We start from the raw sequence: 15303 nt of genomic DNA on the forward strand, positions 1-15303 counted from the left end.
AGGACAAATCTATCTCCCACAGATAAACCCTAGGTTTTGTTCCGTCTTAAGATATAAAATCAAGGTGAACATGAACCAATTGATAATCCGGTCTTATATCTCGAAGAACAGCCTAGATTAATCAATCACCTCTCAACAATCCTTCTTGACTACACAAGCGGTTTGTCGAGGAATCACAAACAGTGAGATGAAGATGTTTCTGACTTCTTTATCTTGCCTATCGGAGAACTCTCACGATCTCAAGCCAATCAAAGATTGTACTCGTACGATAGAAGATGCAAGATCAGATCACACAACTACGATAAAAGTAGTATCGGTCTGGCTTCACAATCCCAATGAAGTCTTTAAGTCGTTAACCTGGTTTTAGAGATGAAAACCAAAGGTTAAAGGAGAATCGACTCTAGCTAGCGCACTAGTATCACACAGACGTGTGGGGATTAGTTTTGCACAATGCTAGATGTCTCCTTTATATAGCCTTCAAGTCAGGGTTTTGCCTTAGTTACAAAGCAATCCTTATTCACCGTTATATGAAAACCTGATTTAGATTCAAGCTAATATTTCTCAACCGTTAGATCGAAAACTTAGCTTGTGACACACACTTGGGTAGACGTTTACTGGGTTTGTGAAAACCATGCCCAAACGTGTACGTGTATGTTGGTTCAACATAGTAACCAAAAAGGTTAACCATATGAGCATTTCATATTAACCTTGTTCTTCTTCACCATAACTAGTTCAATTGACTCAAATGAACTAGTTAAAGAGTTGTTCAATTGCTATGAGATCTTATGTAACTACACGAGACACAATTGAAACAAAGATGATTCGATTCGATTGAATCGGCTCATGAACTTTATAGGCACGGTTTGCATAAGACATTCCTTAGTAATTTAAGTTTCATGTTCAGAGCACATCTTTATATCATAACCTCTTAAGTTCACAAACAAGTGGGGACTTAAGTTAATCGGTTGAGTTTTCCAAACTCAGCAGAATTTCTCGGAAAGAGAACTTCCGCCAGTTCGCGGAATGGGTTCGCGGAATTAGAACACAAACAAGTTTTGGAAAATCCAGCAGAAATTCTCGGTCGAGAACTTCCTTCAGTTCGTGGACTGAGTCTGTGGACTGGGTTTGCGGATTTCGCAAGCCAATTCCACAATCCTCTCGATTTCTCTTGATCAACAAAGTTCGAAAACTTCGGTTCAAGGAATACATGGTTATGTAATCTAAACTCTAATTTCAATCATTGAGACATTCTCAGAGGACGCTATGTAGACGTTATTCACAGACCGATTCACGTCAGATCAATTCTCAAAGTGATTGAAACTTTTCATGACTTTCGTCACTAGGTGAAGATAAACTTGATCAAAGCGAAACGCTTTACTAACAAATGATTTCGAGATATAGATAGGAGAGATATACTCGACTCGAAATATCAAATGTGTATGATCTATTCTATACAGTATACGAATTTTGTCTCATAAGAAGTAGGAGATAGAAGAGATAAACTTTTGAGTGATAGGTAAGTTCAAGTCTCCACATACCTTTTTGTTGATGAAGTTCCACGGTTCCTTGTATAGATCTTCGTCGTTGTATGATGAATCGCCATGAAGTCCTTGAGCTCAACTACACTTTTTCTATCCTAGTCCGAGACTTAGCTATGTAGGCTAGAAATCAAGACTCATAGTTTTAATCACTAACATTGACAAACATGCTTGAGATAGCAATGCATGCGAGGTTGACCGATCTATGCTCTAACAATCTCCCCCTTTGTCAATTTTAGTGACAAAACTATTAATACATATGGAATACAAAAAAGATAAACTTTAGTGGCTCCTATTCCATAGTCTAATCTTCAACGTTCCTTGAAATCTTCGTCCTTCCAAGTACTCCAATGATCCCAAAGGTTGTAAGTTTAGCACCATCATTATTGAAGATCCGTAGCTATAACAGTGAGACAAATCGAGATTCTCGATCATTATTTTACAGTGTCATAGTACTATTATGTAACATCAAAGTCCAATTGTATCACGAATTTAACAATAATACTATGGTGATATGTATCACTCCCCCTTAGTCAATACTCCATTTCGATCATGGAAACCACTCCCCCTTACACAATGATTCGAAAACCATATGTATTTGTAGTGTGAACCACAATATTTCTCCCCCTTTTTGTCAATAAAATTGGCAAAAGTACAAGAATGGGATCATAATGAAATTTCCATGGGAGACATTTCATGACCAAAATAAAAATACATACCAAATTACTTTAGATGAAATCTAATAGCCGAAGCTAACAACATTCATCAAGGAGTTTTAAGATACAAGATGACCCCTATAAAATTCCACAGCCGCACTCCCCGCAAGATATTACCATTAAGCACAAGTTCCAAAGAACTCACCCCCATTTGATGTTATTCCCGAAAGAACAACAAGAGCGACCTTAATTTCGAAAGAAAAGAAAGATTTTTTAATTGGACACCAAAAACCATGGAAATGATTTTCTATATCCAAAACTCAATCAAATTAATTACAAGTAAACCCATGATTAATTTAATCGGAATACGCAACTAAATCAAACCACAAAAGTGATCAATTTAATTGATTGTGCTCAACATAAGAAAACTCACGGAGATACGACTAAGATAACCACACGGAGATGACTACCTTAATCGTTCAAATACTCAACATAAGGAAAACCTTACGGAATATACGACTATATCAATCAATAAAACATGATTAGTATAGCCGTTCATATATTCAACACAAGAACTTGTGGAATATATGAAAAACTCAACTATATTAATTACAAGAGAACCTATAATTAATCTAATTGGAATACACAACCAAACTAATCACCGAAGCAATCAATTTAATTGTCAAAAGATTTTGCTCGACAATTGAAGACTTTCGGAGCAAATAACTAAATAACCAATCAAGATGATCAATTTAGTTCAAGAATGCTCAACATATAGCATCTCATGGAACAACCAACAAGGCCAATATTAATCGACATATTTGTAAGGTGCTCAACATAAGATACACAATGGAGCATTTACGATAATACATAAGATATGGATCAGTGATGATCATTGCTGTGGAATACATACAAGGATCTATTCTATTTTTCCATCACTATTTGCATAATGACATAATAGACTTTATCCTTGTCACACAAAACATTCTACCCTATTTTCCATCAAATAAACGACTGCATAGGTATAACTTTTGTATTTGTCAAAAGTCCATTCGTCCTTTCATCAATACGAATACCAATTTATGAACGACTTTACTTTTGACAACATATGGGACCTTCAAGTTCACGGATGCAAACAATACATATCCCATAAACAATTGCAATATCACAAAATCATAAAGATTAATACTGCAATAACAATCTTTGCCCTTAGAAGGTAGAATCAATCTTTTTCGCACGTACTTATACCAAGAGTGGTTACCAAAAGCGTATAAAAAGATTTCCTTAACAAAGAAGAACATACAAATTCATTGACGACTATGCACCATAGTTCATATGAGATGATTGTGAACACTGAAGAATATATAGCAATGTGAACTACTACCCATTCTCGAACTTCCTTCTTTGTGATTCACTAACATCACTCTTGTAACAACCGCAAAATAGCTTAGAATAGTATTTCTCCAAGAATCCCAGTGCCCAAGTCCAAGAGAATAGAACAAGTGCAACGAAACGGAGCAAACACTAAAAAACAATAGACAGGAAAAATAACAATATTAACTCATCCAAATTCAACAATTCTCATATCCATTTTGAAGGGAATTCAATAAGGAAGAGAATGCAAAAACAATGAGGTAAATCCGAGTTCGTACGAAGAAGTTACGGCCAAAACAAGTTTATCGAATATCGACGTCAAGTATGCATACGCGTTTGCGAACTTAAACCCCTGGATTTTGATTTTGAATGTTGTTATATACTTGGTATGTGTACCATGTAGTCCAAACATCCCGAACTATTATTTTCAAACCTAAACATTTAATAACCTTAAACACAGATCAAGTTAGCTAGAAATGAACGATAAGCAAGATTATTATAAGTATTCTAAGAAAATAAAAGTACAAATCTTGCTCAAGTTTATAGACATACCTTTTTAGATGAATCCAATCGAATTCTTCCGCGTTACCAAACATTATCTGTGTGCCCCAATTCTTGTGATTCCCTCACCGTATACAAAGCAGGGCATTCCTTGGTGAGGATACACTTCCAACACAATCAAGTTGCGTTGGGGTGAAAAAAGTCTTGCTCACCACAAGTGACCTTTGGATTATCATGAAAGAGATCACTTTTAGAACCTTTTACATCCAATTCCATTTTTCTAAAGAACTCTTTAAGTTCCAAAATCATGGATACTTCCTTCTCCGTAGTCATGGAATTTCTGGGAGATCATTCCTTTTCACAGTCAACACATCATTAACTTTCTTTGGTATACACTTCTGAGTGCATTTAGGAACAACCAGAACCTTCTTCCCATTACTCTCTTCTAGAATTCTCGGAAGAGAATTGGATTGACTATTCTTTTGCAAGTTAGTCTTTCTCTAATTGGGAGCATCGAATCTTGTCTTCGTATTTACGAATTTATCCTTTTGATAACCATTACGATTGTGAAAAGGATTCGTATGACGTTTATAGGCAAATCTAGGTTTATCACAACATTGATTCCTTTGCCTAAAGGTTGGACAATTACAACCTGTAACGTTAAGGGGATTAGTCTTAACATATGATCTTGGTTTCACAACTTCTTGTGATGCCCAAACAAGAACATCATGAAGTTTCTCATTCTTTATACGGAAACGACATCTCCTTTCTAGGTGACCTTTATTTCCGCAATAGTGGCAAACATAAGGAATGTTCTTACCTCAACATAAGAGAACTGACGGAGCAACACAGTATATACATAAAATATGGATCAAGGAAGATCAATACTGCGGAATAGACAAGGATTCATTCTATTTTCCATCACTTATTGTACAATGACATACAATAGACATAATCCTCGTATCAAAAGTTCATCCTATCTTCCATCAATACTTGCATAATCACATAATAGGCTTAAAACTTTTGTAATGTCAAAAGTTCATTCATTCTTTTATCAATACATGCATATCGACATATGAAAGACTTAACTTTTGATAAGGTATGGGACAATCATAGTTCCCGGACTCAAACACACATATCCCATAACAAATTTGCAATATATAAAAACCATAAAAATTAATACTGCAATAATCATCTTCCAAACAACTTTTTAGAATTTAAGCAAATAAATCTAAAAACATGAAGATGAAAACGTTGGACATAGCTATGTGTAATCACAATAATGGCTATTCCAAACTCTAGTTATTTTTCCTAAAAACACAAGAGTAAATTCTCATTAGAAGTTTCCTAGGCATCAAGACAAACTCGTAATGCACATATAAGATGATTTATCCTTAAAGGGTAGAATCAATCTTTTTCGCCCAGATTTACACCAGTAATAGCTACCAAAAGGCGTATAAAAAGATTTTTAAAGAAGAACATAAAAAGTCATTAAAAACCATGCATCATAGTTCACATAAGGTGATTGTGAACATTCAAGAATCCAATAGCAATGCGTACTATTGTCCATTCTTGAACTTACTTCTTTGTGATTCACCAACAACATTCTTGTAAAAGCTACCAATGCTTCGATGAGTAGTACTCCAAGAATACAAGTGCCCAATTCCAAGAGAAGTGGAACAAGTGCGACGAAACGGAGCAAACCACTCAAAAACGAGAGACGGGACAAAAACCAATCTTAACTCATCCAAATTCAAGAATTATAATCTACATTTTGAATATAATTAAAAGAGGAAGAGAATTCAAAAAGAATGAGGTCATTCCGAGTTCGGACGAAGAAGTTACGGCCAAAACAAAATTACTGAATATCGACGACAAGTATGCATACGGGTTTGCAAACGAATTTTCGTATCCTAGAGCAGTATGCAAACGGGTATGCGTACTTAAACCCCTGGATTTTGATTTTAAATAATGTTACACATACCTGGTATGTGTACCATGAAGTCCAAGCATCCCGAACTTCTATGTTCAACCCTAAAAATTTAAGAACCTTCAACACAGATCAAGTTAGGTAGAAATGAACGATAAGCAAGATCATTATAAGTACTCTAAGAAAGTAACAACACAAATCTTGCTCAAGTTTATAGACATACCTTCTTATATGAATCCAATTGAATTCTACAGCCTTACCGAACATAATAAGTGTGCCCCAATTTTCGTGCTTCCCTCACCGTATACATAACAGGACATTTCTTGGTGAGGATGCACTTACAACACACTCAAGTTGTGTTGAGGTGAACAATGTCTTACTCACCACAAGTGACTTTTGGATTATCATGAAAGAGATCGCTTTTAGAACCTTTCACATCCAAATCCATCTTTCCAAAGAACTCTTTAAGTTCCAACATCATGGATACTTCCTTTTCCATAGTCATGGAGTTTTCTGGAAGATCATTCCTTTTCACACTCAAAACTTCATTGTCTTTCTTCGGTATCCACTTCTGAGTGCATTTAGGAACAGTCAGAACCTTCTTCCCATCACTCTCTTCTAGAATTCTTGGAAGAGAATTGGATTGACTATTCTTTTGCAAGTTAGTCTTTATCCAATTGGGAGCATCGGATCTTGTCTTCGTCTTAACGAAGTTATCCTTTTGATAACCATTACGATAATGAAAAGGATTCGTACGACGTTTATAGGCAAATCTAGGTCTATCATAGCACTGATTCCTTTGCCTAAAGGTTGGACAATTACAACCTGTAACGCTAAGAGGATCAGTCTTAACGTATGATTTTGGTTTCACAACTTCTTGTGATGCCCAAACAAGAACATCATGAAGTTTCTCATTCCTTATACGGAAACGACATCTCCTTTCCAGGTGACCTTTATTTCCGCAATAGTGGCAAACATAAGGAATGTTCTTACCTCGATCCGTGTGTGCTAACTTTGGAGGTTGATAAAATTTGCACTTTTGAACCTTAACTTCCAGAGAAGGTATTTCACTTTTTCTATCAGTGGAAACCTTTTGTTGAGAATAATCACTAGCCTTGACAAATTTTACCTCTTTGCTAGTACTTGGAGCATCTATTCCCTTATAGCCCAATCCGCGTGTATCACGATGATTTTTACTTGATCCAAGCATATTGGTTAATTTGCTTGAACTAGTATTGAACCTTTTCAAGTCATCTTCCAACATCTTAATTTTATCAAGAGCAGCAGCTAAATCAGCCTCAAGGCGTTTTTCTCGAGTGAGATAAGCGCTTTCTTTGTCATCAAAACTTGTTTGCTGGAAATTAAACCTTGCTTCAGATTCTGTAAGTTTTTCTTCCAACAAAAAGTACTTATGATAAAGATTATCACATTCAAGTGACTTCATACGTAGGTTTTCCTCAGAATCCTTGAGGATCGATTCGGTAGAACGATTCGAAAAATAAACACTTGCGTAACATCTTCTCAATTTCTTGTTTTCTCGACAGAGAGGAGTCAAAAGAGGTGTGACATGAGAAGTTGTAATCTTCTTCATATTACACGAATCCAAAAACTTAACATACTCTGAGACTTCCTCATTAACATCTCTATCAATATCTGAATCACCTTCATCAGAAAGTTCATCCAACTGTTCTTTTAGGAGAGTTTCCCAATCAACAGTTTTTACATCAAGAGAATGTTTGGATATTGACTTAGATGTGACAGTTCTCTCAGGTGAATCCAAGCTTTTAGAATCATCTAGTAGTTTCTGAACTGGTACGTTATTTGAGATAGACTCGTCCATAATCAGATCGCTACAAACACAGACTTATAAGGTCTTTAACGTGTTTGCCTTCTATGATACCAATTGAAAAAGCGGGGGTCTAACAACAACACCCAATATTTCGCTTAGCAATCTGTATGGACAAACTCCAACATACTTTTTATGAGAATCAACTACACAGTTAGACTCAATCAATAAAAAGATATATCAAAGAGTTTATATCTCAATCTCTCGATTTGATCTTTACTCAAGCAAATGGAAATCTGTGAGTCTTTATCAAAGAGATATAACTTGGACGGTACCAAAGACCAATGTCCAAGAATCAATATTAATCAACAAGCAAAGGTTGGATTTCCAATTGATGATCTTTAACGCACAACCTGTATTATTTCAATTATATAAAAATATAATGCGGAAAAGAAATAACACAGACACCAGAAGTCTTGTTAACGAGGAAACCGCAAATGCAGAAAAACCCCGGGACCTAGTCCAGATTAAATACACACTGTATTAAGCCACTACAGACACTAGCCTACTCCAAGCTAACTTCGGACATGACTATAGTTGAACCCCAATCAGTCTCCCACTAATTCAAGATACAGTTGTACTCCTACGCCTCTGATCCCAACAGGATACTGCGAACTTGATTCCCTTAGCTGATCTCACCCACAACTAAGAGTTGCTGCAACCCAAAATCGTAGACTTGATAATAAACAAATCTGTCTCACACAGATAAGCTCTAGGTTTTGTTCCGTCTTAAGATATAAAATCAAGGTGAACAGGAACCAATTGATAATCCGGTCTTATATTCCCGAAGAACATCCTAGATTAATCAATCACCTCTCAACAATCGTTCTTGACTACACAAGCGGTTTGTCGAGGAATCACGAACAGTGAGATGAAGATGTTTCTGACTTCTTTATCTTGCCTATCGGAGAACTCTCACGATCTCAAGCCAATCAAAGATTGTACTCGTACGATAGAAGATGCAAGATCAGATCACACAACTACGATAAAAGTAGTATCGGTCTGGCTTCACAATCCCAATGAAGTCTTTAAGTCGTTCACCTGGTTTTAGAGATAAAAACCAAAAGTTAAAGGAGAATCGACTCTAGCGAGCGCACTAGTATCACACAGACGTGTGGGGATTAGTTTTTCATAATGCTAGATGTCTCCTTTATATAGCCTTCAAATCAGGGTTTTTCCTTAGTTACAAAGCAATCCTTATTCACCGTTAGATGAAAACCTGATTAAGATTCAAGCTAATATTTCTCAACCGTTAGATCGAAAACTTAGCTTGTGACACACACTTGGGTAGACGTTTACTGGGTTTGTGAAAACCATGCCCAAACGTGTACGTGTATGTTGGTTCAACATAGTAACCCAAAAGGTTAACCATATGAGCATTTCATATTAACCTTGTTCTTCTTCACCATAACTAGTTCAATTGACTCAAATGAACTAGTTAAAGAGTTGTTCAATTGCTTTGAGATCTTATGTAACTACACGAGACACAATTGAAACAAAGATGATTCGATTCGATTGAATCGGCTCATGAACTTTATAGGCACGGTTTGCATAAGACATTCCTTAGTAATTTAAGTTTCATGTTCAGAGCACATCTTTAGATCATAACCTCTTAAGTTCACAAACAAGTGCGGACTTAAGTTAATCGGTTGAGTTTTCCAAACTCAGCAGAAATTCTCGGAAAGAGAACTTCCGCCAGTTCGCGGACTGAGTTCGCGGACTTAGCACACAAACGAGTTTTGAAAAATCCAGCAGAAATTCTCGGTCGAGAAATTCCGTCAGTTCGCGGACTTGGCAAGCCAATTCCACAATCCTCCCGATTTCTCTTGATCAACAAAGTTCGAAAACTTCGGTTCAAGGAATACATGGTTATGTAATCTAAACTCTAATTTCAATCATTGAGACATTATCAGAGGACGTTATGTAGCCGTTATTCACAGACCGATTCACGTCAGAGCAATTCTCAAAGTGATTGAAACTTTTCATGACTTTCGTCACTAGGTGAAGATAAACTTGATCAAAGCGAAACGCTTTACTAACACATGATTTCGAGATATAGATAGGCGAGATATACTCGGCTCGAAATATCAAATGTGTATGATCTAGTCTATATACAGCATACGACTTTTGTCTCATAAGAAGTAGGAGATAGAAGAGACAAACTTTTGAGTGATAGGTAAGTTCAAGTCTCCACATACCTTTTTGTTGATGAAGTTCCACGGTTCCTTGTATAGATCTTCGTCGTTGTATGATGAATCGCCATGAAGTTCTTGAGCTCAACTACACTTTTCTATCCTAGTCCGAGACTTAGCTATGTAGGCTAGAAATCAAGACTCATAGTTTTGATCACTAACATTGACAAACATGCTTGAGATAGCAACACATGCGAGGTTGACCGAGCTATGCTCTAACACTAACTTATATATATCCTCGTTCCCAGTAAAATCATTTAAAATTTGACGAATACCGCCATAAAAGATCAACTTTTAGCAAATCTCACTATTTTGATTTTTTGGAGCATATTATATTGATTTCGTGTGGGTAAGTTACACCCACTGAGTCATCAATTACATATTGTCTTAAAAACACGTAACTGAAAAAGCGGGGGTCTAACAACCACACCCAATATTTCGCTTAGCAATCTGTATGGACTAACTCCAATATACTTTTTAAGAGAATCAACTAGACAGTCAGACTCAATCTTAATAAAAGTATATCACAGAGTTATATCTCTATTTCTCGATTCAATACTTACTCAAGCAAATATAAATCTGCGAGTCTAATTGAATACAAGAGAAATCATTTGAACGGTACCAAAGACCAATGTTCAAGTATCAATCAATTTCAATCAACAACCAAAAGTTGGATTTCCCAATTGATTGATTCAACGCACAACCTGTGATATTTCAATTATATAACAAAATATAATGCGGAAAAGAAATAACACAGACACAAAAGTTTTGTTAACGAGGAACCGCAAATGCAGAAAAACCCCGGGACCTAGTCCAGATCGAACACACACTGTATTAAGACGCTACAGACACTATCCTACTACAACCTAACTTCGGTCCGGACTTTAGTTGAACCCCAATCAATCTCACACTGATCCAAGGTACAGTTGCGCTCCTTACGTCTCTGATCCAAGCAGGATACTACGTACTTGATTCCCTTAGCTGATTTCACCCACAACTAAGAGTTACTACGATCCAAAGTCGAAGACTTTAATAAACAAATCTGTATCACACAGAAAAGTCTAGGGTAATAGATAAATCTGTCTCCCATAGAAATACCTCCGAGTTTTTGTTCCGTCTTTTGATAAATCAAGGTGAACATGAACCAATTGATAACCAGGACTTATATTCCCGAAGAACAGCCTTGTATTATCAATCATCTCACAATAATCTTAGTCGACTAGCGAAAGAAGATATTGCGGAATCATAAACGATGAGACGAAGATGTTTGTGACTTCTTTTATATCTTTCCTATCGGAGAAATCAATCAGAAGCCAATATTACGATTGTACTTAGTACGATAGAAATAACAAAATAAGATCACACAACTACAAGAAAAGTAGTACCGGTCTGGATTCACAATCCCAAAGAAGTCTTCAAGTCGTTAACCTACAGGGTCTCGGTAGAAACCTAAGGTTAAAGGAGAATCGAATCTAGCTAATACAACTAGTATCCCAGGAGGTGTGGGGATTAGGTTTCCCAGTTGCTAGAGTTCTCCCTTATATAGTCTTTCAAATCAGGGTTTGCAATCAATGTTAGCTTAGTAAGAAAGCATTCAACATTCACCATTAGATGAAAACCTTATTAGATTCAAGGTAATATCTTTCATCCATTAAATCGAAACTTAGCTTGTTACACATAAATGAAATGCACGTTTATCTAGGTTTGTGTAACTGTACCCAAACATGTACATCTAGTTGGTTCAACAGTAGTTAACCAAATGGCTAGCCATATGAGCACTTTCATATCAAACATATTCTTCTTTACCATAACTAGTTCAAATGACTCAAATGAACTAGTTAGAGAGTTTTTCAATTGCTTAGATCTTATAGAAGTATATAAGACACAATCGAAGCAAAACCAATTTGATTCACTCGAATCGATTCATGAACTTTATAGCCATGGTTTGCAAACTTGCATTCCTTAGTTTATATAAGTTTAAGTTCACGAATTATCGTTTTTAGAAAATAACCAACTTAAGTACGCGGACTGGTACGCGTAATTAAGTATCCGGAATAAGTTTGTTTTCAATTCTCAAACTCCAGTAGAAATAAGGACTCTAGTTCCGGTTTTCCTGAGCAGCAAAGTACGCATACTTTGGTTCAAGGAATAAGGACTTATACATGTATGAGTTACCACAAAATGCTTATATCCAACATTGGTTATATAATCTAAACTCTCATTTCAATCATTGAAACATTCTTAGAGGACGTTATATAGTTGTTGTTCACACACTATTTTTCGTCAAAGCAATTTTCAAGTAATTGAAACTTAATATGACTTTTGTCACTAGTAAAGATGAACTTGGCCAAAGCGAAAGCTTACCAACACATATTTCGAGAAATAGATAAGCGAGATAAACTCGGCTCGAAATAGAAAATGTGTAAAACCAAAGTCTATATAGCAAAAAGAGTTTTGTCTCAAGATAGGAGATAGAGTAGATAGACTTTTTGAGTGATAGATAAGTTCAAGTCTCCACATACCTTTTAGTAGATGAAGTTCCACCATCTCCTTGAGTAGTTCTTCGTCTTTGTATGATGATCGCCATGGAGTCTTGAGCTCAACTACACTTTCTATCCTAGTCCGAGACATAGCTAATAGTAGACTAAAAATCAAGACTTATAGTTTTGATCACTAACATTGACAAACATGCTTGAGACAGCAACGCATGCGAGTTCGACCGAGAAATGCTCTAACAATTTCCCCCTTTGTCAATTTTAGTGACAAAACTATCAATACATACGAATACAGAAATAGATAAATAAACTTTTGTAGATTATCTTCCACATGCCTGATCTTCTTGGTTCTTCAACATTACTCGAAATCTTCGTCACTTCCAAGTACTCCAATGATACCAAAGGTTGTAAGTTTAGTATCACTATTGTTGAAAATTCGTAGTCATAACAATGAGAAAACAAGAATTCTCAATCATTGTTATACAGTGTCATAGTATTATTATACATCGTCAAAGTTCAATTGTATCACAACTTCGACAACAATACTATGGTGATATGTATCACTCCCCCTTAGTCAATACTCCATCTCACATGGAAACCAGTCCCCCTTACGTAATGATCTGAAAACCATATGTATTTGTAGTGTGAACTACACATTAATTCTCCCCCTTTTTGTCAATAAAATTGGCAAAGGTACGAAAACTAGTGGGATCCTAATGAAATTTCCATAGAGACATTTCATGACCAAAAGAAAGCACATATCAACTTTTTAGATGCCATCATATAGCGGAAGCTAAATGAATTCATCAAGGAGTTTATAAAGATACAAGATAACCTCTATAATATTCCGCAGTCGCACTCCCCACAAATATTTGGCAATTAAGCACAAGTTCAATTAAGAACTCTCCCTCATAAAATGTCATTCCCGAAAGAACAACAAGAGCGACCTTACTTTCACAAGAAAAGAAGGATTTCTTTGTACATAACAAATCACATGCGAATATGAATTTTAATCCAAAAATTCTCAATTAAATTAACCACAAGAATACACATGATTAATATAATCAGAAATGCTCAACATAAGAGAACTGACGGAGCAACACAGTATATACATAAAATATGGATCAGGGAAGATCAATACTGCGGAATAGACAAGGATTCATTCTATTTTCCATCACTATTTGTACAATGACATACAATAGACATAATCCTCGTAATCAAAAGTTCATCCTATCTTCCATCAATACTTGCATAATCACATAATAGGCTTAAAACTTTTGTAATGTCAAAAGTTCATTCATTCTTTTATCAATACATGCATATCGACATATGAAAGACTTAACTTTTGACAAGGTATGGGACAATCATAGTTCACGGACGCAAACACACATATCCCATAACAAATTTACAATATATAAAAAACATAAAAATTAATACTACAATAATCATCTTCCAAACAACTTTTTAGAATTTAAACAAATAAATCTAAAAACATGAAGATGAAAACGTTGGACATAGCTATGTGTAATCAAAATAATGGCTATTCCAAACTCTAGTTATTTTTCTTAAAAACACAAGAGTAAATTATCATAAGAAGTTTCCTAGGCATCAAGACAAACTCGTAATGCACATATAAGATGATTTTTCCTTAAAGGGTAGAATCAATCTTTTTCTCCCAGATTTACACCAATAATAGCTACCAAAGGCGTATAAAAAGATTTTCAAAGAAGAACATAAAAAGTCATTAAAAACCATGCATCATAGTTCACATAAGGTGATTGTGAACATTCAAGAATCCAATAGCAATGCGTACTATTGTCCATTCTTGAACTTACTTCTTTGTGATTCACCAACAACATTCTTGTAAAAGCTACAAATGCTTCGATGAGTAGTACTCCAAGAATACAAGTGCCCAATTCCAAGAGAAGTGGAACAAGTGCGACGAAACGGAGCAAAACACTCAAAAACGAGAGACGGGACAAAAACCAATCTTAACTCATCCAAATTCAAGAATTATAATCTACATTTTGAATATAATTCAAAGAGGAAGAGAATTCAAAAAGAATGAGGTCATTCCGAGTTCGGACGAAGAAGTTACGGCCAAAACAAATTTACTGAATATCGACGACAAGTATGCATACGGGTTTGCAAACGAATTTTTGTATCCTAGAGCAGTATGCAAACGGGTATGCGTACTTAAACCCCTGGATTTTGATTTTAAATAATGTTACGCATACCTGGTATGTGTACCATGAAGTCCAAGCATCCCGAACTTCTATGTTCAACCCTAAACATTTAAGAACCTTAAACACAGATCAAGTTAGATAGAAATGAACGATAAGCAAGATCATTATAAGTACTCAAAGAAAATAACAACACAAATATTTCTCAAGTTTATAGACATACCTTCTTATATGAATCCAATTGAATTCTACAGCCTTACCGAACATAATCTGTGTGCCCCAATTTTCGTGCTTCCCTCGCCGTATACATAACAGGGCATTTCTTGGTGAGGATGCACTTACAACACACTCAAGTTGTGTTGAGGTGAACAATGTCTTACTCACCACAAGTGACTTTTGGATTATCATGAAAGAGATCGCTTTTAGAACCTTTCACATCCAAATCCATTTTTCCAAAGAACTCTTTAAGTTCCAACATCATGGATACTTCCTTCTCCATAGTCATGGAATTTCTGGGAGATCATTCCTTTTCACACTCAAAACATCATTAACTTTCTTTGGCATCCACTTCTTAGTGTGTTTAGGAAC

This window comes from Papaver somniferum, chromosome 2, assembly GCF_003573695.1.
Source record: "Papaver somniferum cultivar HN1 chromosome 2, ASM357369v1, whole genome shotgun sequence".
Lineage (NCBI taxonomy): Eukaryota > Viridiplantae > Streptophyta > Magnoliopsida > Ranunculales > Papaveraceae > Papaver > Papaver somniferum.